At 38.1% G+C, this 27,690-nt stretch overlaps 1 pseudogene; it reads left to right on the forward strand.

Moving 5' to 3' along the window:
* Window positions 1-742: 742 nt before the first annotated feature.
* On the forward strand, window positions 743-27,299 carry LOC133683155 (uncharacterized; annotated as a pseudogene).
* Window positions 27,300-27,690: the final 391 nt, after the last annotated feature.

Raw genomic sequence — 27,690 nt, forward strand, 5'->3', positions numbered from 1 at the left:
TATTCCCAGAAATTTTACTGGAGGCGGTATTAGGTGTCCATGCAGGAAATGTGAAAATAAAAAGTATCTGCATCCAGATGTTGTAATGATGCATCTTCTACACAAAGGGTTTATGGAGAATTACCAGTGTTGGTATGCACATGGAGAAGTATTTGTTAGCGAGAGTGAGAGGAGAATGGAAGAAACGGTGGTTGGGTCTACTTCTAGTGCTAGTAACGTGCATGAAGCGGCAAATGACAACACTAATCCTTACAGAAATATGGTTATGGATGCAATGAGAATGAATCAAGGTAATGGCAGTCAATGTCCAATCGTAGAAGAAGAACCTAATGTAGATGCAGCTAGGTTTTTTGATTTGTTGAAAGATTCTGACGAACCATTATGGGATGGCTGCACGAACCACAGTAAATTATCGGCCGTAGCACAGGTGTTCACCATCAAGTCAGATCACGGGTTGAGTGAGGTCGGGTATGACAAGATTATTGAATGGGCAAGAAGCATTTTACCTGAAGGGAACAGGCTAAAAGAGAACTTCTATGTTGCGAAGTCCATGATGAAACCCCTCGGTTTAGGATACCAGAAAATTGACATGTGCCCTAACTTCTGCATGTTATACTACCTTGAAAATACTGAGATGACCGAGTGCATGACATGCGGGCATTCCCGTTACAAACCTAGAACTGGCAGGGGAAAGACTCTAGTGGCATATAAAAAACTTAGATACTTCCCGATCACACCTAGACTGCAGAGGTTATTCATGTCACCAAGGACTGCTGAGCACATGACATGGCACCAAGCACACCATGCGGTTGATGGAGTGATGGTTCATCCTTCTGATGGCGAAGCGTGGAAACGCTTTAACAGTGTTCATCCTCACTTTTCAGCTGAATCAAGGAATGTGCGTCTTGGGTTGTGTACAGACGGATTCAACCCATTTGGGTCATTTGCTGCTCCTTATTCTTGTTGGCCGGTCATACTCACAGTTTATAACTTGCCACCGGGAATGTGTATGAGGCCGGAGTTCATGTTTTTATCTACTGTCATACCCGGTCCAAGAAGCCCGGGGCGGAATATAAATGTTTGTCTTTGACCATTGATTGATGAGTTGGCGCAGTTGTGGTCCTCCGGAGCTCTGACTTATGATATATCGAGGAAACAAAATTTCCTTATGAGGGCGGCATTGATGTGGACTATCAATGATTTTCCAGCTTATGGAATGCTTTCTGGTTGGAGCACGCATGGGAAACTCGCATGTCCATACTGCATGGAAAACAACAAGGCATTCACGTTAGCAAATGGAGGTAAAGCTTCTTTTTTTTACTGTCACCGTCGCTTCTTGCCACTTCATCACAGGTACAGAAAGAACAAAAAAGATTTCTTTGTTGGCAGAGTTGAAAAAGATGTTGCATCCCCGTGTCTTTCTGGTGAAGAATTGCATGATGTTGTCTCAGAGTACGGTGACATTGTGTTTGGCCTTCAATCAGAAAAGCAAAAGTTTCCTGGTTTTGGTTTGACCCATAATTGGGTAAAGCGAAGTATCTTTTTTGAGCTTCCTTATTGGAAGACCAATCTGCTTCGCCATAACCTTGACGTCATGCACATCGAAAAGAACATGTTTGAGAATATTTTCAACACTGTCATGGATGTGAAGGGGAAGACAAAGGACAACATCAAGGCTAGATTGGATATAGCTTTATACTGTAACTGAAAAAATATGGAGTTGGTTTATGATGAGTCACAGGTCGCAAAACCAAGAGTAAGCTTCGTGTTAGAGAAAAACGCACAACTGCTAGTCTACAAATGGCTTAAGAGTCTGCGTTTTCCAGATGGACATGCATCGAACATATCAAGGCTGGTTAATATAGAGGACTGCAGATTGTATGGAATGAAGAGTCATGATTGCCACGTGTTTATGCAAACACTCATCCCATTAGCTTTTCGTGATTTGTTGCCAAAGGGAATATGGGATGCACTCACGGAGATCAGTCATTTCTTCAGAGATATATGCTCCAGCAAGTTGAATGTTGATCACATTGAGAGGCTTCAAACGAATATCGTTGAGACACTATACAAACTTGAGATGATATTCCCTCCATTATTTTTTGACTCAATGGAGCATCTCCCTATACATCTACCGTTCGAGGCAAAAGCTGGAGGACCGGTCCAATATAGATGGATGTACCCATTCGAACGGTTAGATATTACAGTTGCAATGTAATTCATATATAAAAGTATTTTATATGTTTTTCTTAATTGAAAATACTTGATTAATATTTCAATGCAGGTACTTGTTTAATCTCAAGAAAAAGGTTAAGAACAAGGCGCATGTTGAGGCTTCGATATATGAGGCCTATATTGTTGAGGAGATCTCAACATTTATCTCGTACTATTTCGAACCTCATATGAGAACGAGAATCAATTGCGTTCCACGGCATGATGATGGCGGTGAAGTGCCTTCCAGTGGGAACTTGTCAATATTCTCCAATACTGGACGACCCACACCTAAAAATGTCGTAAGAGGAAGATATTTGTCGGAAATAGAGTTCAAACAAACACACAACTATGTTCTATTTAACTGTGATGAGCTGAGACCTTTTATTCAGTAAGTTTATACTAATTAAACTTTGTTAGTAATATACTGTTAATTATATATTGTAATATCATACACTCATTATCACTTGCAGGCAACATCGTCAATATTTGCTCTCCAATAACTCACAGCTGACTGAATCCCAGATCTTTCAATTACAAGATGAGCAGTTGCCACGTGGTTCAGAACACATATAAGCACTATCACAAACTCATTCTAACTTGCAAAATTACTGTACGTATGCATGTCATTACGAGATTCTTGTTCATTTACTGTTTATTGATGTACATTACATGCAAGGTTTATCAAATGGGAAGGAGTGCACCTAAGTCATTGTCTTTACTAAGCCTGGGGCCTGAAAGAACATGTAAGTGCTACAACGGGTATTTTGTCAATGGATATGTTTTCCATACTGAAGAATACGGGCAAGGAAGAAAGACATACAACAGCGGTGTTTGTGTTAAGGGATCCACTAGTAGTGAGTTAGAAGTTGACTACTATGGTAGATTAGAAGAGGTCGTCGAACTGCAATATCATAACGAGCAGAATATAGTGTTTTTATTCAAATGCTATTGGTATGACACGACTGACAGAGGAATCAGAGTTAATCTGCACTATGGTCTGGTCGAATTCAACTCAAAAGCTAGACTCCGCAACATAAACGATGTCTTTGTTTTCGCAAAGCAATGTCAACAAATTTATTACACATACACCCCTTCATTTAGAAAGGATCGATCAAGAGTGGATTGGTTGTCCGTTTTAAAAACGAAACCCCGGGGTCGTGTCGATGTTGTTCAGGATGAGAACGAAGACACACGTGTGCGAGATGAAGTCTTTCAAGTTAGTGAGGTGGTTGAATCATATCGAGTTGCTCCTTCGATTGAATTGGAAGAAAATTCAAATTTTTGTATTTTCGATGATAGTCTTGTTGATGTTGACGCAGATGAGTTAAATTTTGTTTTGAGCTCTAGCGAACAACCAAATATCGATGAAGAAGATGATATTCATATTGAAGATTGCGATGAAGGTGATGACAATTCAATTGATGACGAAGAAGAAGAAAATTCTGACTAGCTACCAAAATGAAGCCCTATGTAAAACCCTTTTTTACATGTAATTTAGATTATGAATGATATATATATATTTTGAAACACAAAATATTTATTACTTGAAATAATTAGTTGAAATGCCACAATTATGATGGATGATATATTTTGTGACATGAAATAATTACTTGAAATGCCACCCTATCACCGACGGCCTTAAGTCCGTCGGCATTTCACAGAGAGTTCGAAAATAATTACTTGAGATGCCACCAGATCACCGACGGCCTTAAGTCCATCGGCATTTCATAGAGAATTCGAAAATAATTACTTGAGATGCCACCAGATCACCGACGGCCACACCAACGGCCTTAAGTCCGTCGGCATTTCACAGAGAGTTCGAAAATAATTACTTGAAATGTCACCCAATTACAGACGGCCACACCGATGAAATTAGTCCGTCAGTGTTTCACAGAGAGTTCGAAAATAATTAATTGAAATGCCACCAAATCACCGACGGCTACACCAACGAATTTAAATACGTCGGTAAGTTGTCGGCGGTTCAATTTTACCGACAACATTACCGACGGACGGTGCGAATTTCAAAGGGTTGCGCATTAAATGCGCCTCTGACCACGTAACATTACCGACAAAATTACCGACGGACCGCGAAAAATATGGAGGGTCATTAAAAATTTTGGTGCGAAATTCAAAATTTGCCGACGGATTTTTAACACATCACCGACGGAATAAATTTAAATAATAATTAATTTTATATCCGTCGGTGAAGCCGTCGGTAAAACTGCCATATAAGTTCAAGTGACCGCCCGTTCAGTTCATTTTTTCTTCTCCTTCGTTTCTCACCTTAAGCTTTTGATTTTTTTCCTCTCCATTCTTCAAAGCTTTCACCTCCAATCTCTAGCAAGTTTTCTTCATCATCTTCATCAGTTTAAAAGGTTAGTGTTTTCTCTATTTGATTTTACTTTAATAGTTTTTTTTTCTATTTTTTTTGGTTATTTTTTTTGTTTTGGTGTATTTTTTGTAATGTAGATAAAGTCTATAGTTTTTTTTGCATAATTCATTGCTAAAGTATATAGTTTTTTTTTTGAATTTTTTGAATATTTTTTATTGTTGTATTGGCATAATTATTATTAGTTAATTTGTTGAATTTTTATTGTTAATGTTGAATTTATCATAGAATTAGTAATTGAATATGTTGGAATAATTATTAATTTTACTTTATTATTGCATGATTTGTGTTTAATTTGTTCCATTTATTTTGATTGTTATTCTAGAGTTTTTTTTTAAAATTTATTGTTTTGTTGTATTGGCATAATTATTGAATAATTACTTGAATTGTAATTGTTAATGTTGAATTTACCGTAGAATTAGTAATTGAATATGTTGGAATAATTATTAGTTTTACTCTATTATTGCATGCTTTGTGTTTAATTTTTTCCATTTATTTTGATTGTTATTCTAGAGTTTTTTTTTATTTATTGTTTTGTTGTATTGGCATAATTATTGAATAATTACTTGAATTGTAATTCTTAATGTTGAATTTACCTTAGAATTAGTAATTGAATATGTTGGAATAATTAGTATAGATTGGGTAAATTAGTTGTGGCTATTGTTAATATGTGCAGGTTTGTGGATTTGGGTAGTATCCGATATAGGGGAGGTGCTGTCAATTTTTTTTTTTACATTTGAATTTAATTATATAATTATTTGTATCAAATTATGTAGATGCGTAGAACGAAAACCAGAGCTGGTCGCTCAGGTGCGGTCGCAGCTAGTTCGTCTAGCAGCGAGGATGATATTTCCTTAGGTGCCTCTCAAGAAGAGGCACCTACACCACCTGCGCCGTCAACCGATGTTGCCTCTTCCAGCGGTACTTCACAGCGCAGAGGCGGCGTGCCTTCGCAGCGGAATCAATTTACCCGCAAGTACGAGGCACAATGGAAGGACGACCTTTCAATGTAAGTTTGTTAAGGTTTTAGTTTTTTTTAAAAAAAATTACAACATAATTTATGAAGTAATCACTATTGAATGTATTTCATTTATTTTCAGGTTCACAAACATTGAAGCTGCCCGAGTAATATCATCGGCATTTAAATCATCGATGGAGATTCCATTGTTTCAATGGAGTCAGATATCCAAGCATCCTGAATGGATGCCTCAAATCAATGCATGGTTTAACAGGTTTGAGGTTGGTATTAATTTATAATTTTCAGCTTATTAATATAATTGTAAATAAATTATTCCAATTGAGCATAACACTGTTTATTTATACTTGTTTATTTATACAAAGCACAAATTCTGTTGGGACATTGAGCATAACACTGTTGTGAGGAGGGTGTGGGAAAATCACGCGGCAACTAGGTAAGATCGAAAACAATACATGATTTTTTTTAGACAAAAATTTATGTTTCGAAATGTAATTTTTGGTTGCGTGAAGTAGGTTGCGTGATTTTTGGTATGAAGCACAGAAAAAGGCAAAAAAAACCGCGAGGGATAGGGGTTTCCAAGGCTGAAACGATGTTGCGGTTTGGAGGGATTTCAAACCGATATACATCCCGGAAGATATATGGCCGCACTATCTTGAGCACATGACGTCTGAGCGGTTCACACGACGCTCACAGTCCGGTGCTGGCAACCGGAATCGGCCAATTCATGGCGAGGTGACAACTCACACTGCCGGCTCCGTTCCGTTTGCTGCACATGCGAAACGGATGGTAAGATTAATTTAAATGAAATATATCGTTAAATTCAGTTGTTGTTAATATATCTTTTTTCATTATAGGCTGCATCTCTTGGACGTGAGCCGAGCCCGATGGAGCTGTTTGTGGAGACGCACGTGCGGAGTCAAGACCGCCAGAAGGGAGCGCAACAGTTCGTTGATAACCGTGCTCAACATTTCGTGGTATGTTTGTTCAACCATTTTATTTTGTAAGTTATTGTGTTTATTGTATTGAATATGATGATTACTTTTTTTTTTTATTTTCAGGAGACCTATAATAATCGGTTGAGATACGGGGACGATACTTTGACCCATCCGGAATTCGATCCGGATTTGTGGATGGAGGTTGGCTCGTCAGGTGGACCAGATAAAAATCGGGTTTACGGGCTCTCCAACACTACGGCTGACAACTTGCAGTCGACCCGTAGTGTTTCAACCGTTGGGAGCTCCCAATCAATAGCGAGCTCCCAATCTAAGGAGTTCGTGGCTTTGCAGCAACTCAATGAGAAATACGACAACCTACAAGCGGAGTACGCACAACTCAAAGCGTCTCATGCACAACAAAGAGCGGAGTCTGAGCAATTCAAAGCGTCTCAAGCACAACAAAAAGCGGAGTATGAAGCGGCTCAGGAAAAGCAAAAAGCGGCTTATGACCAGCTTTACGAAATGATTATGAAATTGTCAAATAGCGGAACATGTGCGCCTAATCCTTTTTGGCCGTATAACCACCAGCCTCCGCCAGGATCTCCTCCTCCTCCTCAAGCTCCATCATCTTTATATTAATTTGTAATCAACATTATTTACCTTTAAAACTTCATTTATTATTTTTCTTGAAACATATTCAGTTTGTAATGAATATTATTTAACTTTTTTTTTTTTTTATGTTTAATAAAAATTTTATTTGCATAATTGGTTTGTATAACAATTAATTTATATAGTTTTATATTATATATCCTAAATAATTTTTTAAAAATAAATTAAGAAAAAAACTATTACCAAGGATTTTACCGACGGATGAATTTAGTCGGTATTTTAAACTTTCACCGACAGACTTACCGACGGAATTAATCCGTCGCCATTTAACAGTAGCTTCCACCAGTACCGACGAAGTTACAGATGGAAAGATTCCGTCGGTATTTCATACATTCACCGACTGATGTAACGACAGATATTTTCCATCGGTAAATTCAATTTCACCGACGGAATGAAACTCCGTCGGTATATTTCAAGTGGGAATCTTTTTTTTTTGGCGCGCATGTTCCGTCTGTAAAACCGTCGGTAAATGATTTTTTTGTTTTTCCGACTGATATACCGACGGAATGAGGAATCACCGACGAAGGTAAAGCCGATGGACGTATTCCGTCGGTGATGATGTCGGTAAAAAAATCACCGACGAACTTCTAATCACACACCGACAGAATTTTGCCGTCGGTAAAACTGTGAAATCTTGTAGTGTTCAACCAAATCTGAGTATAGATGCTTAGCTCATACTGCCGCTGAATTATCATGGCTTCGCATGCTTTTCAGAGACTTACAGATTCCTTTGTTTCATGTGCCAACCATTTGGTGTGATAATATATTTCAGCCATCTCCCTCGCCTCTAATCCTATGTTCCATGCTCACACGAAACAAATGGAGGTGGACAACCACTTTATTCGGGAGAAAGTTATCCATAAAAATCTTAAAGTGCGGCATACGAAACTTATAGCACAAAGTCGGTACCATTGACTGAACACAAACATAAGATCAATCAAGTCTCACATGTGAACGAAATCAAGAGGGAAGAGCATGGATGCTAGTAGTGTTAAAGGAAAGATACAGCTAATCATAGTTTTCCTATTGTATTACAATCACTGAGATTTCCTTGTTAGAATAGGTTTCCTACTTAGACTAGAATTATCACCCTGTATAAATATTGTAACCTACGGCCTCCTGTTTCATTCAATTCAGTAATACAAAGCAGTAGTATTTTCACATTCTTTCATGGTATCAGAGCGCCCACATTGGTGATTCTGCCCACACACCTTCCACCACCACAAAAACAACCAAACAAAACAGAGCACCCACATTGGTGACTCTGTACACATACTGCCTCCACCATCACAAGTAAAATATCAACACAGATAAGCAAGCATGAACGACAACATAGCTGACCCACTTACCCTACATCATTCAGATTCACCCGGACTTGTTCTTGTTTCCAAACCCCTTGAAGGACATAATTATGGACAATGGAGCCGATCAATGCGCATTGCTTTGAGTGCCAAGAATAAACTAGGATTCATCGATGGAACCATCAAACCCCCAGCAAACACTAATGCTAGATCTGCTATTTGGCAGAGATGCAACTATATGGTGTTGTCATGGATTCTACATTCACTAAACCCCGACATCGCAAGCAGCATACTTTACTGCACTAGTGCGTTCATGGTGTGGAACGATCTTAAAGATCGATTCTCACAAAGCAAAGATTCCAGAATTTACCAAATTTGCCAAGAAATCGCCAAACATCGACAAGGGGACCTTACGATCTCAGAGTATTACACCAAACTCAAGGCCCTATGTGATGAATTAGATTCCTACCATGAACCTATCACCTGCACCTGTGACGGTTCAAAAGCATATGCCTGTAGAGAAGAAAAGGAGAGAGTTATGCAACTGTTGATGGGTCTTAATGAACCCTATTCCACCATGCGCGGCTCGATTATGATGATGTCGTCAATCCCTGACACACGCCGCGTCCATGGCTTAATCCTCCAACACGAGCGATAGATGGATGTAGCAAATCGACAGATCACATCCCATACCATGCAAATCAGTCGCTCCATCAAGGGCGGCACAAGACCCGGCAACTCAATGGGCACGAGACCACCTGGTGCTAGTTATGGGGATGGCAAGCACAGCTCTCACCTAAGAAAGTCTTTAAGTTGTTCTTATTGCCATGGAGATACCCACACAGTGGACAAATGTTATTTTCTTAATGGTTTTCCTGTGGGCCACAAGCTGCATGGAAAAAATATCAGGCCAAAAAATCAAAGACCCGCAGCTTACAGTACTGCAAAGGAGACCATCCCATTACATGACAACAAACCCAATGAGAGCCTGACCTTCACCACCGAAGAATACAATCAACTGATTGCCCTTTTGCATAACCAAACCGGTAATTTTCCACTTGCGAATGCAACAGGTATTGTTACACCTACCTGCAATCTTTCACAGCATGACTCACATTCAAATATACATTGGATAATGGACAGTGGAGCCTCTGACCATATTTCATGTTCAGCACCGACACACAATATCATCAATACTCAACATGATTTTGTTAGTTTACCTAATGGAGGCAAAGCAACAATTGCCAATATTGGGTCAATTAAATTATCTGAGGACTTAAAACTTGACAGTGTCCTTCATGTGCCACACTTCAACGTGAATTTATTATCTGTAAGCAAATTGACACGAGGATTGAAGTGCACTGTGATTTTCTTTGATAAATTTTGTATTGTGTAGGACGTGAACACGGGGAGGACGATTGGCCTGGGCAAGCAATTTAATGGACTTTACTACCTCAAAGCCATCCAAAACCCACGCCTAGCTCACCACGTACACCATACCTCTCATCTTTGGCATCAATGTTTGGGGCACCCTTCCACCGCACCTATGCAATTCCTTTCAAATAAAATTCCAGAAATTATGTGTAATCCAAATCATATTTGCAATATCTGTCCTTTAGCAAAACAAACTCATTTATTTTTTTCTTCGTCTACTTCAAAATCATCCAACGCACCTTTTGATTTAATTCATTGCAATATTTGGGGGCCACACAAACTTCCCACTCAAACTGGTGCCCGATATTTTCTCACTATTGTGGATGATTTTACCCGATTTACATGGATTCATCTTTTAAAATTTAAATCTGAAACACAAGACATAATCAAATCTTTTTTCTCTTGGGTCCAAACACAATTTGACCTTCCCATCAAAACCTTCCGGTCCGATAATGGGAGTGAATTTCTATCCCTCCAATCCTTTTTTCACCACAAAGGGACTTCTTTCCAACACTCATGCCCATACACACCCCAACAAAATGGCATCGTCGAACAGAAATATCACCACCTTTTGAATGTCGGTAGGGCACTCCGTTTCCAAGCACACATTCTCTTACGTTTTTAGAGGGAAAGCATACAAACTGCGTGCTACCTCATAAATCGCCTTCCCACACCCTTACTCCACCACAAAACACCGTATGAACTTTTACATCATACCTCCCCTGATTACTTTCATTTATGGGTTTTTGGTTGTTTGTGTTACGCAACCAATCTTCTTCCTAAACATAAGTTTGATGCCCGGCCCGTCGATGTGTGTTTTTTGGTTACCCCTTTGGTCAAAAAGGTTATCGCTTATATGATCTTGATACACAGAAATTTTTTTCCTCTTGAGATGTGGTTTTTCATGAACATTTATTCCCTTTTTCCATATCCCCATCTGATTATTCAGATGACTCACCTACCCTACCCAACACACCCCATGACTCCATACTTCTACCCGAACCTGACTCACCTCCAGACACCACATCTTCCCCTTCCCCACACCATTCCCCTGTTCCTCTAGAAACCGACCCATTTCCTTCCCCTGTTACCCAGTCCCCCTCACAAACACTAACCATCTCAGCCCCACCTCTCCGCCGCTCCACACGCCCCACCAAACCACCTCCCCACTTTCAAGATTACCAAGCTCACCACGCAGCCTTGCTTGCTACTAGCGCTCCTCCCCCGATCACGCCTAGCACCCGCTACCCCATCACTAGGTATGTCTCCTACTCTCATTTTTCTGCTCCTCATACCAATTTTGTCAACAATATATCTCAGTTTGTTGACCCTAGCACATATGAGGAGGCCCGCCATCACCCTCACTGGGTTGCGGCCATGAACTCTGAAATCCATGCTCTGGAGGAGAACCACACTTGGTCCTTGGTACCCTTACCTACCGGTCATCACCCCATTGGCTGCAAATGGGTTTTCAAAACCAAATATCAGTTTGACGGTTCCATTGAGAGGCACAAAGCCCGGCTGGTCGCTAAGGGTTTCAACTAATGGGAGGGCATCTACTATACTGAAACCTTTGCCCCTGTTGCCAAACTTATTATTGTCTGCTGCCTTCTCACCATTGCCTCTGTCTCTAATTGGCCACTTCATCAAATGGATGTGCACAATGCCTTCCTCCATGGCGACCTCCATGAAGAAGTCTACATGCTTCCACCACCAAGGTATCGTCGACAAGGGGAGCACACGGTGTGTCGTCTCCACAAATCCTTATACGGCCTTAAACAAGCATCTCGCAGCTGGTTTCGTAAGTTTTCCTCTACTATACAAAATATTGGCTTCCTTCAATCCAAAGCAGACTATTCTATGTTTACACATAAACGTGGACAGTCCTTCACAGTTATATTGTTATACGTTGATGATATGATACTCACTGGAAATGATGATGCTGCCATACGCGATCTTAAACATTTCCTCGGCAACTGTTTCAAAATCAAAGACCTTGGACCTTTAAAATACTTCCTTAGGGTTGAAATAGCACGGTCCAAATCTGGGATTTCCTTCTGTCAATGAAAGTATACACTAGACATCTTAGAAGATGCGGGCTTACTTGGTGCCAAACCTGAAAAAATTCCTATGGAAGCCAACCTTGCCCTCATGCTTACAGGGAGTGACCCCCTTAAAGATCCTACCAATTACCGAAGACTCATTGGAAGATTAATCTATCTCAATATAACAAGACCAGAAATCACATATGTCGTAAATACACTCAGTCAGTTCATGCATGAGCCTCAGAAGCATCATTTTGCCACAGCACGCCGGCTCCTCCACTATCTGAAAGGAGCCCCTGGCCAAGGGTTATTATTCCCCTCAAACGGACCTCTACACCTAACTGCATATTGTGATGCAGACTGGGCACGATGCCCTTTCACCAGACGCTCAGTCACTGGTTATTGTATTTTTCTTGGCAGGTCACTCATATCATGGAAGAGCAAGAAGCAGATTACTGTTTCAAGGTCCTCGGCAGAAGCAGAGTATCGTTCCATGGCAGCCACCACTTGTGAACTCACTTGGCTACGATACCTCCTAAATGATCTCCAAGTGCGGCACAATCAACCTGCCACCTTGTTTTGTGACAATCAGGCAGCACTCTACATTGCAGCCAATCCAGTTTATCATCAACGGACCAAACACATTGAATTAGATTGCCATACTGTTCGTGAGAAAATTCACAATGGAGAAATCCAGACAGCTCACGTGCACACAAAACACCAAGTTGCCGATATCTTCACCAAACCACTGCCTGCACCATCGTTCCAGTCTCATCTTCACAAGTTGGGTGTAATTGACATTCACACTCCAACTTGAGGGGGAGTGTTAAAGGAAAGATACAGCTAATCACAGTTTTCCTATTGTATTACAATCACTGAGATTTCCTTGTTAGAATAGGTTTCCTACTTAGACTAGAATTATCACCCTGTATAAATATTGTAACCTACGGCCTCCTGTTTCATTCAATTCAGTAATAAAAAGCAACATTATTTTCACATTCTTTCAAGTAGCACCGGAAGTTCTCGTTCAGTATGAAGTTGAATGCAAGCCTATGTCCATCTCGTGTAGTTGAAGAGGCCCACGACAAACCTCAATTTCTTCTTGCTGCTAGTGCTTCTTGTTAAAGCAGCTTTCAATTTTCTCTTAATGTTACAAGCTGTTGTTGATCTAAAAAGAGTAAGTATAGTTACGATTCTTTCCCCGAGCTAGAAGCAGTTAAAAAGATTCTCAAGTTACAGTTTTTAATTCACTCCAGATGGGGTAAATGTTCAATGGCTATCTTCCGACTGTCTGCTTTACGAAACGAAATCAAGTGTGATTGAAGTAGCGAGGTTGAGACAAGTCGGCCTTCTTGTCCTGCCTTGAGAGAGGACTTGATTAGATCAACTGCCCATGATAGTGCAATCGAGAGAGTGAAGGGAGAGAGACCTCTGGGGACAGTCAAGTAGGAGGTTTAACAGTAAATTACATCTTGAAGAAGACCTCCTAAGGACGCCAGCCAGTAGAAAACAACAATTTAGTTGTAAGGTCTTATCCACCCTTTCTTGCAAATCGATGCCCCATGAACAACGTTTATGAGAAGTTGATCAAGGACCCATTTTTCCAGCCAAACCTTAATGTTTGATCCCTATAGAGGCTTACTAGTAAAGGGACCGGTTGGAACGACTGACAGAAGAAAGAAAAGCGTGAAGGGAGATGATCTTCACAACCGCAAGGAACGGCTGCTGGGAGTCGGCCTCCATTGCTGCCGGGTTCACACCGCTGCTGCAACGTGTCTGCCGAAGAGGAGGCTGCACACCGTCATCAACATGACTGTGAAATGATGAGGATGGCCGTTGCTCCTCTTCTCTTGGCTTTTATGAGGTTTCATTCGTGGAGAACACAACTTTTCATCTGCGCGTTGCTCCTACCTTTCTTTGCTGAGGTTTTCCAAGTGGCTCGTTAAGGCTAATGCTCATGGTGGATTTTCCCATCAGATGCAACCGTAGCAGGGCTTATGGCAGGGACTCTTGCTGTTGTGTGATTGCAGCACCCGAGAAGCACCCACCACGGTATGACATTTCACCACAAGGACCAATCTTTTGTCACTCATGCAGTCCATTTTCGATCATGATGGAGATGGGAGAGTCATGCTTTGAGTTGAATCTCTACTACTCTGCCATCCACTTCCGAAACATCACCAAGCCTGATACCGAACAAGGCATCCATCACCGTCTTCCTGCAGCAAAGGTTCTTTGCTTGACAACTTTGAAACGTCATCCCCGACCCCCTTCCCTCGCGAGGTTTGGCTATGCTCTATAATTGCCTTCTCGGAGAAAGAATGTAGCCGGCTTTGAAGCCGTGACCGCACCCATGGCATGATGTTTTAAGATCGGTCCTAACATGGTTTTCTAAGCATGGTGTTCCAAGACCAAACCTAATGTGTTCTCTTCATTTTGTTAACAAAAAAAGAAGAAGGAAAAGAAAATGTTGAGAAAATGGGCCTTTGGGTGTGGCCCTCATGAAACGGGCCCGGTGCTAGTGTGCATGACCCGTGTAACATGGGCTTTAGACCTCTACTCCCCTTAACTAAATCTCTAGGCCTGCCAAAGACTGCTCACTTACGAAATAGGCCTAAGCCCATATAGACTTGGCTCGTCCAAATGATGTTCAGCGGTCTAAACCTACCTGGATCTATTGAATCACCACCCGACAATCATAGAGAACCTATCAGAAAGGGTATGTTTCATTCGATATAAAATCCATTTAATAGGTCCGATCCAAGCGACCTTATTGCTTGCTCCGACCCAGGTAGTGCATCCATAGCTCAATCAATCTTATTTGGTGGTAACTTGGGGTCCATCTCCTTTCTTTCTTCCTTTAGGGGTGAAAACCTTCCGGACTGGCTTATCATAAAGGCCAGTGAAAGGGGTTAGGACATAGGTTCCAAATTATATGGCAAGGACATCTCGATGCGAGTATCATATGTATATCAAATGGATAAAGAGAGTATCTATCACACTAACCAACCAACTAAGATGGATTCAACTGGAAATGACATCATCATAAGTTTCCTTAGATTCAAAACCCAAATGATAAAAAGTGACAACACTTCTTCATGATTTTCATCTACCACCCTTATTATAGAAATCTAACATTATGTCACACACTAAACAATATAGTTGTCGAGTGCTACTCAGATGTTGCCCTCGACAGTACGATTATAGGACCCCTTTAAAGACCGAGTCCTTAGTCGCTATGTGGCAATTCATGGGTTGCAACAATTCCTTCGGTGACACCATGGAGCTTCTTTGCAATGCAACGTGTCAAATATGTGTTGTTATTCATGTTTTACCCCGTAAAAAATTCAAGAAGAAGAAGAAGAAAAAAAATCCAAATACAAGAGTAGAAAAAAACCTAGAAAATTGCTCAAGATTGGTGGTAGAGAACTAAAATGAAAAGATTGAAGGACTAAAATATATAAGATTGAAAAAAATTGACAATTCAATTCTGACTAACAAAAAATCCCACTATGAAAATCTTTTTATCTAGGGTAAAGAAACACAAATTTGGATGGGTAAGGATTCAATGAGAATTTTAGAATTGAGGACTTAATTGCAAGATAAATAATTTTTGCGAGTCAATTTAGGTGTTAATTAATTTTAGAATCGAGGACTTAATTGCAAGAGTAGAAAAAAGCCTAAAAAATTGCTCAAGATTGGTGGTGGAGAACTAAAATGAAAAGGTTGGAGGACTAAAATGTATAAGATTGGAAAAATTGACAATTCAATTCTGACTCACAAAAAACCCCACTATGAAAATATTTTTATCTAGGGTAAAGAAACACAAATTTGGATGGGTAAGGATTCAATGATAATTTTAGAATTGAGGACTTAATTGCAAGATAAATAATTTTTTCGAGTCAATTTAGGTGTTAATTAGAAGAAATTGAAGTTTGGGGATTAAAATTAGACTTTGGAAGGTTTAATTGGTTAGATCAAGGGCTTAATTGTGAAAAAAAATAAAGTTTGGAAGCCATTTAAGGACTTAATTGTAGATTCTTAAGACCATGGACCAACCTGTAAGTGGCGCACAATTTCAGGGGTAGAAATCGGTGAAATCAATGGTCAAATTGAAAGGAATTGGAATTTTGGTGGTAAATTAAGGATGAAATTGAACAAATTAAAAATCAATTACTCGTTTGTAACAAATGTTAAACTTAAGGGCGAATATTTAAATGTGACAAGAGTGCAATTGCATGTATTTAAAAGTTAGAAGACAATTATAAGTGCAATTAAAAAGGATTAGAAGAGCTAGGACCAACTTGAAATTGTCCAAATCTCTAATTAAAAAACCTAAATTTCTAGGGTTTAACCTTGACGACGTGTTGTTCACCCACTACTCATCTTTTTCTTGATGATTTTGGCTAGTTGAGTAGGCATCTGAATGTGGCATTTTCGATTATCTCAAAGGCTGTAACTACCACCATTCAACTGAGAAACACCCTCTCTACAACCCCATACTCATGAATTTGAATGTTTTTGTTGTGATGTCGTGGTCGCACAAATTAATTACCCTAGCTTAAAACACACAAGATAGTATAGAGCAAGCAAGGGGTCGATCCCACGAGGAAGTTTCAAGTCAGATTTTTATGTTGTACGTTATGTAATTGGGGGGATTTGGTTTGTGATTATCTAAACTATGGCAGCAATTAAACTAGCAAACAAAATCAATTAAAACCAAAACTTATCAAGAAAACAAACCTTGGTCGCAAGCACACATCCACCAACGGAAATTAGAACCGATCCTTGAAACGAAAATTGCAGTTTATGTTCTGAAATTTTATCTTTTCTTAACGTTGATTAATTAACGAATCCGCCGTATAACTAATCCTAACCAACAAACAATCAAAGTGTCCGCACTAATGATTCAATTTAATGGTAGCTTTAAGAACTAGATAATTTCATCAAGATTAACATACAAGTTGTCCGCAGCTTGTGTCACTTTGTTCAAATGTTCTCCCTAAGTTCAATAACGTAGTTCCGCCACAATTATCAAGCTTAGTTGCTTCACAAGGTCATATATCACAACTCCGGTTTTGATATTAAACTTAGCAATAGATTGTTCACAACAATAACTTAGAGTCCGCTCTAGCAATCATCAACAACAATCATAGGAAATATGTATAGGAAAACAATCATACTCATTCATAACATAAACTGAAAATAAAAGGAAGAATAAATCTCACGGTTCTTGAAATCCGAAGGTTTGTTGTGTCCTTGTGATTGTGCATCAAAAGTATCATTAAGTCTCTTATTTTACATATGTATTTATTATTTTTATTTGGGTTTTTTATAATAATTGATGTGCTTTTTAGTAATGAAGTTTCTTTTAATGTCTCGATAGGTTTTTGGAGCTTAAATGAATTATTTCAGAAAATTCAACGTCGGAATTCGGAACAAAGAATTGAAGAGAAATTTAGTTGAAGATTGAAGCAAATCTTGGTTCAAATAAGTGCTCCAAATTTGCCCCAAAAATCAATTCTAGTCCAATTCTAGAAAAGAATATCATATGATCTATTTCAAGCCCAAACATGCCTTATGTTGTAAGCAAACATCAACCATCAAACACTCAAGGTTTCAATGTCAATCTTAGCCCAAATAATAGGTACATTTGTATCCTTATTTGATGCTTCAATTCAGCCCCAAATCAGCCCCAAATCAGCCCCAAATCACCCTCCAAATCAGCCCAAACACAATCCATGATCCTACATGTTCACACAATAAATAACATTTGATTTATTTGGGTAATTCATTGATCCAAGAGGGCAAGCACATGGATGGAAAGCTGGAGGGGACATTGTGACATTATTTTGGGTCAAAAGAAGAAAGAGACAACTCATAAAGGAGGAAGAAAAACGTGCACCAAAGTGTTCTCCAAGCTGGCCTGGTTTGATTTTCCAGAACACCTTTCGGTGTTTTGTCCATAACTTTTGACTCAGATGTCCAAATGAGCTGTTCTTTAATGATCTGGAAATCTAACATAATGGCCTATAAATATGTCTCTAATAGCCATCTCCAGAAGAGGCTTCTAAAAGGGTCGAATTGCTGTCCAAAGTTAGAGTCAGATTTGTGTTCGAATTTTTACTGAAATTGTGTTGTGTTCTTCTTTATAGATTTCGGTTCTTTAGCTTGTAAAACTCATTATTTCAGTTTGATTCAAGTCATTTTATGTTTATTAAAGTGTTATTATATATAATCATGGTTGGCTAATCTTCTTCTTGGATCCAAATCAAGGATGATGGTGGTTGAGGTGAGTTCTTTAAGATATGAATGAATCTTAATGTCTATCTTTTCATTTTCTTCATGAATGTTTATTATTGCAAAGAAATTTTAGAAATCATTTAGGTAATGTTATAATCTTGAATTTTTATGCACAAACCTTAGTTTTGGTATAGAGATTGCTTGGTTCAATGTCTTACTTAATATGAAAATACTTGTTCATTCTTAAGCAATAATCAATCTTCGTCTTTTTAAACTTCATTGTAATATCTTCCGATCTAATATCACCATCGTTGATATTAGGTTGAGTTATCTTATATATGTTGAAGGAATCACCAATACATCACCATTAAAATTGATTTGGACCAAGACTTACCTTTTCTTGTCATTTAAAATCTATTTACACTTTTTCATCTTTGAAAACAAATCCATCAATCATTTTCAACCAAGTTATTGTTAATTTAATTTCTCTTGAGTTTTGTTTTGTTACCTAGCTTAATTTCCAGATCTAGCTCTCTGTGGATATGACCTCGATCTTACCGAGTTAATTGCTACATCGCACACTCGTGCACTTGCGAGTTAAAACAAGCCGAACATAAAAAGCGGTCAAGCAATTTTGGCGCCGTTGCCGGGGAGCTAGCAAGCAAAGGTAACAAATTTCTATTTGATTATTGGAAAACAAAAAAAAAATACATAAAAATAAAAAATCAAATGGCTGGTTTTACGGCCTAAAAAAAATAAAATTTGACCTCAACTTTTCGGATATTGGACTGTGGACTGGACTATTAATTGTTGGATTTTTGTTGGTTCAACCATTTTTCTTTTATTGTCTATTCTAATTAGTTTATAATATTTATTGTTTATATTATAAGGCTGGTTTTACCGCCTCTTGTTTATTTTATTTTATTTTGTTGTTTATTGTTGTTATTTTTCTTATATTTATTGTCTGAAGTGCTTGGCTGGTACTACCGCCTTTTGTTCATTTTATTTTATTTTGTTGTTTATTGTTGTTATTTTTCTTATATTTATTGTCTGAAGTGCTTGCTCGGTACTACCGCCTTTTGTTTATTTTATTTTATTTTGTTGTTTATTGTTGTTATTTTTCTTATATTTATTGTTTGAAGTGCTTGGCCGGTATTACCGCTTTTTATTCATGCTTGTTATAATTATCTTTTAATGTTTATTGTTGTTACTATTGCTTATTAGTTAGAGAGTGAATTTCTTAATTTGTTGTATTTTTATTTTTGAGCTATTACTTTATCTTTTACGTTTCATTTACTTTTATTTGCAATCTTTTTTTTTTCTTTTTCTTTTTCTTTTCCTTTCCTTTCGTATTCATATAATTGTTATATTATTGTTTTTTTTTATCATGGCTAATGTTGAAGATGTAGAGGGTGAAGGGAGTGTTCAAGGTAATGGACCTCCACAATTCAATGATCAACCTAATTTTCGAACTCTTAGAGAGTATCTTCACCCGGCTAGACAAAGTACACCTTCGTGTATTATCTTACCTCTTAACCAACAAGCTTTCAATTTGAAACCGGGCATGATTCAACTTCTTCCCACATTTCACGGTATGGATTCTGAAAATCCATACATACACATTAAGGACTTTGAAGAGGTATGTAATACTTTTATTGATAGAACATGCACCGAGGAAACTATTCATCTTAAATTGTTCTCATTCTCTCTAAAGGATAAAGCCAAGCTTTGGCTAAACTCCTTGCGTCCTAGGTCTATAGGTACATGGAGAGAAATGCAAGCTGAATTTTTGAAAAAATACTTCCCCACTCATAGGACGGCAGCCTTACAACGTCAAATGATGAGTTTTTCTTGTAGTCCAAATGAGTCATTTCACCAAGCTTGGGAAAGGTTCAAAGACTTGTTAAATGCATGCCCCCACCATGGTTTTGAGATGTGGAGGTTAGTGAGTTTCTTCTACGACTCTCTTACCGCAGATTTTAAAAAGCTAGTGTCAACCATGTGTAATGGTGAGTTTTATGACAAAGAACCAAGTGAAGCCTTTGATTTCTTTGATCAATTGGCTGAAAACACAAAGCAATAGGAGACTTCTCTCCCACTTCATGTTGAGTCTAGAAACACCATTTCTCATTCAAGTGGGAAGTTCCAATTGAAAGAGACTGATGACCTCAATGCTAGATTAGCCTCATTGGCTAGGAAAGTAGAGTCTCTTGAGATTAAAAAAGTGCATGTCATGAGTGAACAACAAGAGGAAAGTTGTGTTGTTTGTGAGAGCAAAGGGCATAGGACAACTGAGTGTCCTACCATTCCAGCCTTCAAGGAAGTGCTATATGGCCAAACTTCTGATTCAAGTAATGCTAGAAAGCCATTTTCAAACCAAGTAGGCAATCCCTACTCTGAGACCTACAATCCTGGATGGAGGAACCACCCAAATTTTGGATGGAGAAATGAGGGCCCTTCAGTACCTCAAACATTTCAACCTCCACCCCAACCATTTCATGCTCCCACACATAACACATACCAACCACCTCATAAGAGATCCCTAGAGGATACTCTTCAACAATTCATACAAACACAAGGAGGAATCAACAACCAAGCTTACAAATTTCAAGACCAGACCAATAGGACCTTAGATGACATTCGAAGTCAACTAACCAAGTTGACTCAATCACTAAGCATTCAAGAGAAGGGAAAGATCCCAGCTCAACCAATGCCAAATCCTAGAGGTCAGGTACACATGAGTGAATCCTCATCTAGTGAACCTTCAAACCATGAACAAGTCCAAGCCATCACTACCCTAAGAAGTGGAAAGATTGTTGACAAAGCTATAGGTTTTGGGATTCCTAGAAGTATTGTGGAGGAGGAATCTAGGGAAAGTGAAGAGGAAATCAAAACACAAGTGACAAATGAGAGCTTGAGTGACAAAGAAGGTGAGATAAATGAGAAAGAGATGAGTGAGAAAGGAGATGATTCAAGCAAAATTGGAGTCAAAGTGAGTGATTTAGAATTTGTTCCTAGAGCACCATTTCCACAAAGGTTAGGGAAACCTAAACATGATCTTATGAACTCAGAAATCTATGAATTGTTCAAACAAGTGAAAGTCAACATTCCACTCCTTGATGCAATTAAACAAGTCCCATCTTATGCAAAGTTCCTCAAGGACTTATGCACAGTCAAAAGGAGATTGAATGTGAAAGAAAGAGCCTTTCTAACTGAACATGCTAGTGCCATCATCCAGTTTAAGACCCCTCCCAAATACAAAGATCCTGGTTGTCCTACCATTTCATGCATTATTGGAAATCATAAGATAGACCAAGCTTTGTTGGATTTAGGAGCAAGTGTGAATTTGATACCCTACACTGTTTACGAACAATTAGGTTTAGGAGAAATCAAGCCTACTCGAATCACCCTTCAATTAGCTGATAGGTCAATCAAGATTCCCAGGGGTATTGTTGAGGATGTGTTGGTCCAAGTAGATAAATTCTACTTTCCTGTTGATTTTGTAGTGTTAGACACCGCACCAATTCAAGGTTCTAATGCTCCCATCCCAGTCATCTTAGGTAGACCTTTCCTAGCTACATCCAATGCTTTAATCAACTGTAGGAATGGGGTGATGAAATTGTCTTTTGGGAACATGACTGTGGAGATGAACATATTCAATGTCTCTAAACAAATTGGTGAACATGAGGACATTAGAGAGGTAGATTTGATCCAAACAGTTTGTCAAGAACACTTTGAGAGAGAGTGGATCAAGGATCCATTGGAGAGAACTTTAATTCATGATGAAAGATTTTATTCTTTGGAATGTGTTGATGAGGAAGTAAGAGAACTCGAGACTTATCTAGATCCAATGCCTCTTATGTCAATAGGTCAATGGACCCCATCGTTTGAGCCTTTGATTTCACCCCAAGTGAAAGCTGAGGCATCTCTTGTCCAACCTTATAAACCAGAAAGGAAGCCTTTACCGAGTGATCTTAAGTATGCATTTCTAGGGGAAGATGAATCATATCCTATTGTGATTTCATCAAAACTTAGCATAGAGCAGGAACAAGAACTTTTGAGAGTGGTGAGAAAACACAAAAAAGCAATTGGGTGGACTATTACTGACTTGAAAGGAATTAGCCCTCTTTTATGTACACATAGAATCTATCTTGAAGAAGAGGCTAAAACTGTGAGGCAAATGCAAAGACGATTGAACCCAAACATGAAGGAAGTAGTAAGATGTGAAGTGCTTAAGCTACTTGATGCGGGTATCATTTACCCCATTGCAAACTCAAAATGGGTTAGTCCAACCCAAGTTGTCCCAAAAAAATCTGGAGTCACGGTAGTGAAAAATGAAAATAATGAGCTAGTACCAACTAGAATCCAAACTGGATGGCGTATGTGCATTGATTATCGTAAGTTGAACATGGTGACTAGGAAGGACCATTTTCCACTTCCATTTTTAGACCAAGTGCTTGAAAGAGTAGCCGGAAGAGCTTTCTATTGTTTTCTTGATGGATACTCAGGTTACAACCAAATTGAGGTTTCTTTAGAAGACCAAGAAAAAACCACTTTCACTTGTCCTTTTGGTACCTATGCTTATAGAAGAATGCCTTTTGGCTTGTGTAATGCACCAGCCACTTTTCAAAGGTGTATGATGAGTATCTTTAGTGACATGGTGGAAAATTTTTTGGAAGTTTTCATGGATGATTTTTCAGTTTACGGGGATTCTTATGAGTTGTGTCTAATGCATTTAGAAAAAGTTCTTGAAAGGTGTGAAGAGAGCAATCTTGTACTCAATTGGGAGAAGTGTCATTTTATGGTGACACATGGCATTGTCTTAGGTCACATTGTCTCTTCAAAAGGGATAGAGGTAGATAAGTCAAAGGTTGAAGTCATTCAAAAATTACCTACCCCTAGGACTGTGAAAGATGTGAGATCCTTTTTAGGACACGCTGGTTTCTACCGAAGATTCATTCATTCTTTTAGTACCATTGCCAAACCATTGTGTAACTTGTTGTCACAAGATGTTCAATTTGATTGGACATCAAAATGTCAAAAAGCTTTTGAAAAGCTTAAAGGGTTGTTGACCACTTCACCAATCATGCAAGCTCCTGATTGGTCTTTACCATTTGAACTGATGTGTGATGCTAGTGATTTTGCGGTAGGGGCTGTTTTAGGACAAAGAAAAGATAAGAAGCCTCATGTCATTTATTATGCTAGCAAGACTTTGAATGATGCTCAATTGAATTACACTACAACTGAAAAAGAACTTTTAGCTGTAGTATTTGCATTGGACAAGTTTAGGTCTTATTTGGTTGGATCTCTTGTTATTGTTTTCACTGATCATGCAGCATTGAAATACTTGCTCACAAAACAAGACGCCAAGCCACGTTTGATTCGATGGATCCTCCTACTCCAAGAGTTTAACCTTGAAATTCGAGATAAAAAGGGAGTAGAGAATGTAGTGGCTGATCATTTGTCCCGTCTTTCAAGCTATGAGACCACAATTGATAAATCTCCAATAAATGAATTCTTTGCTGATGAAAATTTATTTTGTGCAGGTACTGTTTCCTACATTGGCTCTCCATGGTATGCTGACATAGCAAATTACCTAGCCACAAGTCAGATTCCTTCTCATTGGTCTAAACTTGACAAACAAAAATTCTTGCGCAACGTGCGTACCTTTTTTTGGGATGACCCCTACCTATTTAAATACTGCCCTGACCAAATTGTTAGGCGGTGCATCCCTGATCATGAAATTCCAAGTGTCATTAATTTTTGTCATGCATTAGCCTGTGGTGGGCATTTCTCTTCCAAGAAAACCACTGCCAAGATCTTGCAGTGTGGTTTTTATTGGCCCACCATGTTCAAAGATGTCCATGCCTTCTGTGTTGCATGTGACCGATGCCAACGACTAGGTAACCTTACTAGGCGTAACATGATGCCCCTAAACCCCATTCTTGTTTTGGAAATATTTGATTGTTGGGGGATTGATTTCATGGGACCTTTTCCAAGTTCATTTGGTTACCAATTCATCCTTGTAGCTGTTGATTATGTGTCTAAATGGGTGGAGGCCATTGCATCTCGAACTAATGACCATCGAGTTGTGGTCAAATTCTTGAAAGAAAACATTTTCTCTCGTTTTGGCATGCCCCGGGCTATGATTAGTGATGGGGGTAAGCATTTTTGTAACAAGCCTGTTGGGATTTTGATGAGAAAATATGGTGTAATTCACAAGGTCAGTACCCCCTATCATCCACAAACTAGTGGCCAAGCTGAGTTGGCAAATAGGGAGATCAAGAACATTCTAGAGAAAACAGTCAATCCAAACCGTAAAGATTGGTCCCTACGACTAGTTGATGCTTTGTGGGCATATCGCACTGCTTACAAGACCTCTTTAGGAATGTCTCCTTATAGGCTAGTTTATGGAAAGCCTTGTCATCTCCCTGTTGAGATTGAACACCGTGCATATTGGGCCATCCGACAATTCAATGACAATGAAAATGAGGTTGGCAAAAATAGAAAGCTTCAATTGGATGAATTAGAGGAGCTGAGAAATGATGCATTTGAAAATGCAAAAATTTCAAAACATAAGATGAAAGCCTTGCATGATAAACATATTCTTAGAAAATCCTTTCATGTTGGTCAAAAGGTTCTCTTGTATAATTCACGATTACATCTTTTTCCTGGGAAGTTGAGGACAAAATGGATTGGTCCATTTGTGATTAAATCCATATCTGAGCATGGTGCATTTGAGGTAGAAAATCCTAAGAATGGAAATGTTTTCAAAGTAAATGGTCATCGATTGAAACCTTATCTTGAAAACTTTGTGGCTGAAGTTGAGACATTGGATCTTGAAGATCCAATACCATTGTAGTATCAGAAGTAATGAGTTTTTATTTTTATTTTTTTCATTTTTATTTTTATTTTTTTTCTCTTTCTTCCATCTCTTATATTTTCTTGTTCATGCATTAGGGACAATGCATTATTTTAAGTTGGGGGGTGTGAGGTTCTTTATTTTCAAAAAAAAAAAAAAAAACATCAATGTTTTCTTTTAGTTGTGATATGCAGGTAAAAAAAAAATCAAGCAAGAAGTCAGCTCATGTCCAATTCAATCAGACATTCATCCTTGAGAACAAAAGGGGAGTAACAGTTTTCTAATCTTTATACTTTTCTTCTCTTTCTTTTTTATATTGAGGATAATGAAAAACTTAATTTTAGATATTTGATTATGTTGAATGCTTGAGATAACCATGCTTGTTAAAAAAAAAAAACTTGCATTCGTATGTGAATGAGACTTGTTTAAGATCAACATTACATTTTTGGATTCATTATTGTGTTGAACATTGCATGCTTTAATTTGGGATAGATAATATCTTATAAAGCAAGATATAACATACTTTTTTCTTAAGATTATTGAAGTACATCTTTCCTTGTAAAAGTTGTGTGAGTTGTGTGATTATGCATGAAAGATGAGTGTGATGCTTTACTTGTGATCATCCCTTTTCATCTAGTCCTAAACAAGGTTTAAGTAAATAGAGTAATCATTATTACACAAATGTGTACAAAGTTCTATCTACTCCAATGTTTTGAGTTGCTCAGTAACTAGGGGTATTCATCACAAATGTTTATCTTTACGTCAAACGGCAGCTTGAAATATGAGTATGCAAAGCACTTTAAGTTTGTGACTTTGTGAGTAACCGGGTGCATTCATCACAAATGTTTGTATTCGCGTCAAAAGGGAAGTGACCACTTAAAGAAAAAAAGAATGAATAATATCATAAAAAAAAAAGAAAAGAAAAAGAAAAGAAAAAAAATATAGATACTTCTCTAGTTTGCTACCTTGTTTGTAGTAGTGAGAAGGGAAGATTACAAGTTGAGTTTTCGCGTGAATTAATTATGTTGGTTGCATGATAAATACGATTGAATTTGGAATTTTGTATGGATGTTTGATTTAGAGAATGTGAGTATGCTTATTTTTCTTTATTTGCTATTGTGTACACTAAGTTAAAGATACCAATGTTTGCATGATAGGTCCTTTAAGTGTGATGAGTCAAGCCTAATTATGTTATTATTATTCTTTTTATTTCAAAGGTTTTATGTTTTGTTTTGCTTGAGGACTAGCAAAATCTAAGTTGGGGGGTGTGATTGTGCATCAAAAGTATCATTAAGTCTCTTATTTTACATATGTATTTATTATTTTTATTTGGGTTTTTTATAATAATTGATGTGCTTTTTAGTAATGAAGTTTCTTTTAATGTCTTGATAGGTTTTTGGAGCTTAAATGAATTATTTCAGAAAATTCAACGTCGGAATTCGGAACAAAGAATTGAAGAGAAATTTAGTTGAAGATTGAAGCAAATCTTGGTTCAAATAAGTGCTCCAAATTTGCCCCAAAAATCAATTCTAGTCCAATTCTAGAAAAGAATATCATATGATCTATTTCAAGCCCAAACATGCCTTATGTTGTAAGCAAACTTCAACCATCAAACACTCAAGGTTTCAATGTCAATCTTAGCCCAAATAATAGGTACATTTGTATCCTTATTTGATGCTTAAATTCAGCCCCAAATCAGCCCCAAATCAGCCCCAAATCACCCTCCAAATCAGCCCAAACACAATCCATGATCCTACATGTTCACACAATAAATAACATTTGATTTATTTGGGTAATTCATTGATCCAAGAGGGCAAGCACATGGATGGAAAGCTGGAGGGGACATTGTGACATTATTTTGGGTCAAAAGAAGAAAGAGACAACTCATAAAGGAGGAAGAAAAACGTGCACCAAAGTGTTCTCCAAGCTGGCCTGGTTTGATTTTCCAGAACACCTTTCGGTGTTTTGTCCATAACTTTTGACTCAGATGTCCAAATGAGCTGTTCTTTAATGATCTGGAAATCTAACATAATGGCCTATAAATATGTCTCTAATAGCCATCTCCAGAAGAGGCTTCTAAAAGGGTCGAATTGCTGTCCAAAGTTAGAGTCAGATTTGTGTTCGAATTTTTACTGAAATTGTGTTGTGTTCTTCTTTATAGATTTCGGTTCTTTAGCTTGTAAAACTCATTATTTCAGTTTGATTCAAGTCATTTTATGTTTATTAAAGTGTTATTATATATAATCATGGTTGGCTAATCTTCTTCTTGGATCCAAATCAAGGATGATGGTGGTTGAGGTGAGTTCTTTAAGATATGAATGAATCTTAATGTCTATCTTTTCATTTTCTTCATGAATGTTTATTATTGCAAAGAAATTTTAGAAATCATTTAGGTAATGTTATAATCTTGAATTTTTATGCACAAACCTTAGTTTTGGTATAGAGATTGCTTGGTTCAATGTCTTACTTAATATGAAAATACTTGTTCATTCTTAAGCAATAATCAATCTTCGTCTTTTTAAACTTCATTGTAATATCTTCCGATCTAATATCACCATCGTTGATATTAGGTTGAGTTATCTTATATATGTTGAAGGAATCACCAATACATCACCATTA

This window comes from Populus nigra, chromosome 2, assembly GCF_951802175.1.
Source record: "Populus nigra chromosome 2, ddPopNigr1.1, whole genome shotgun sequence".
Lineage (NCBI taxonomy): Eukaryota > Viridiplantae > Streptophyta > Magnoliopsida > Malpighiales > Salicaceae > Populus > Populus nigra.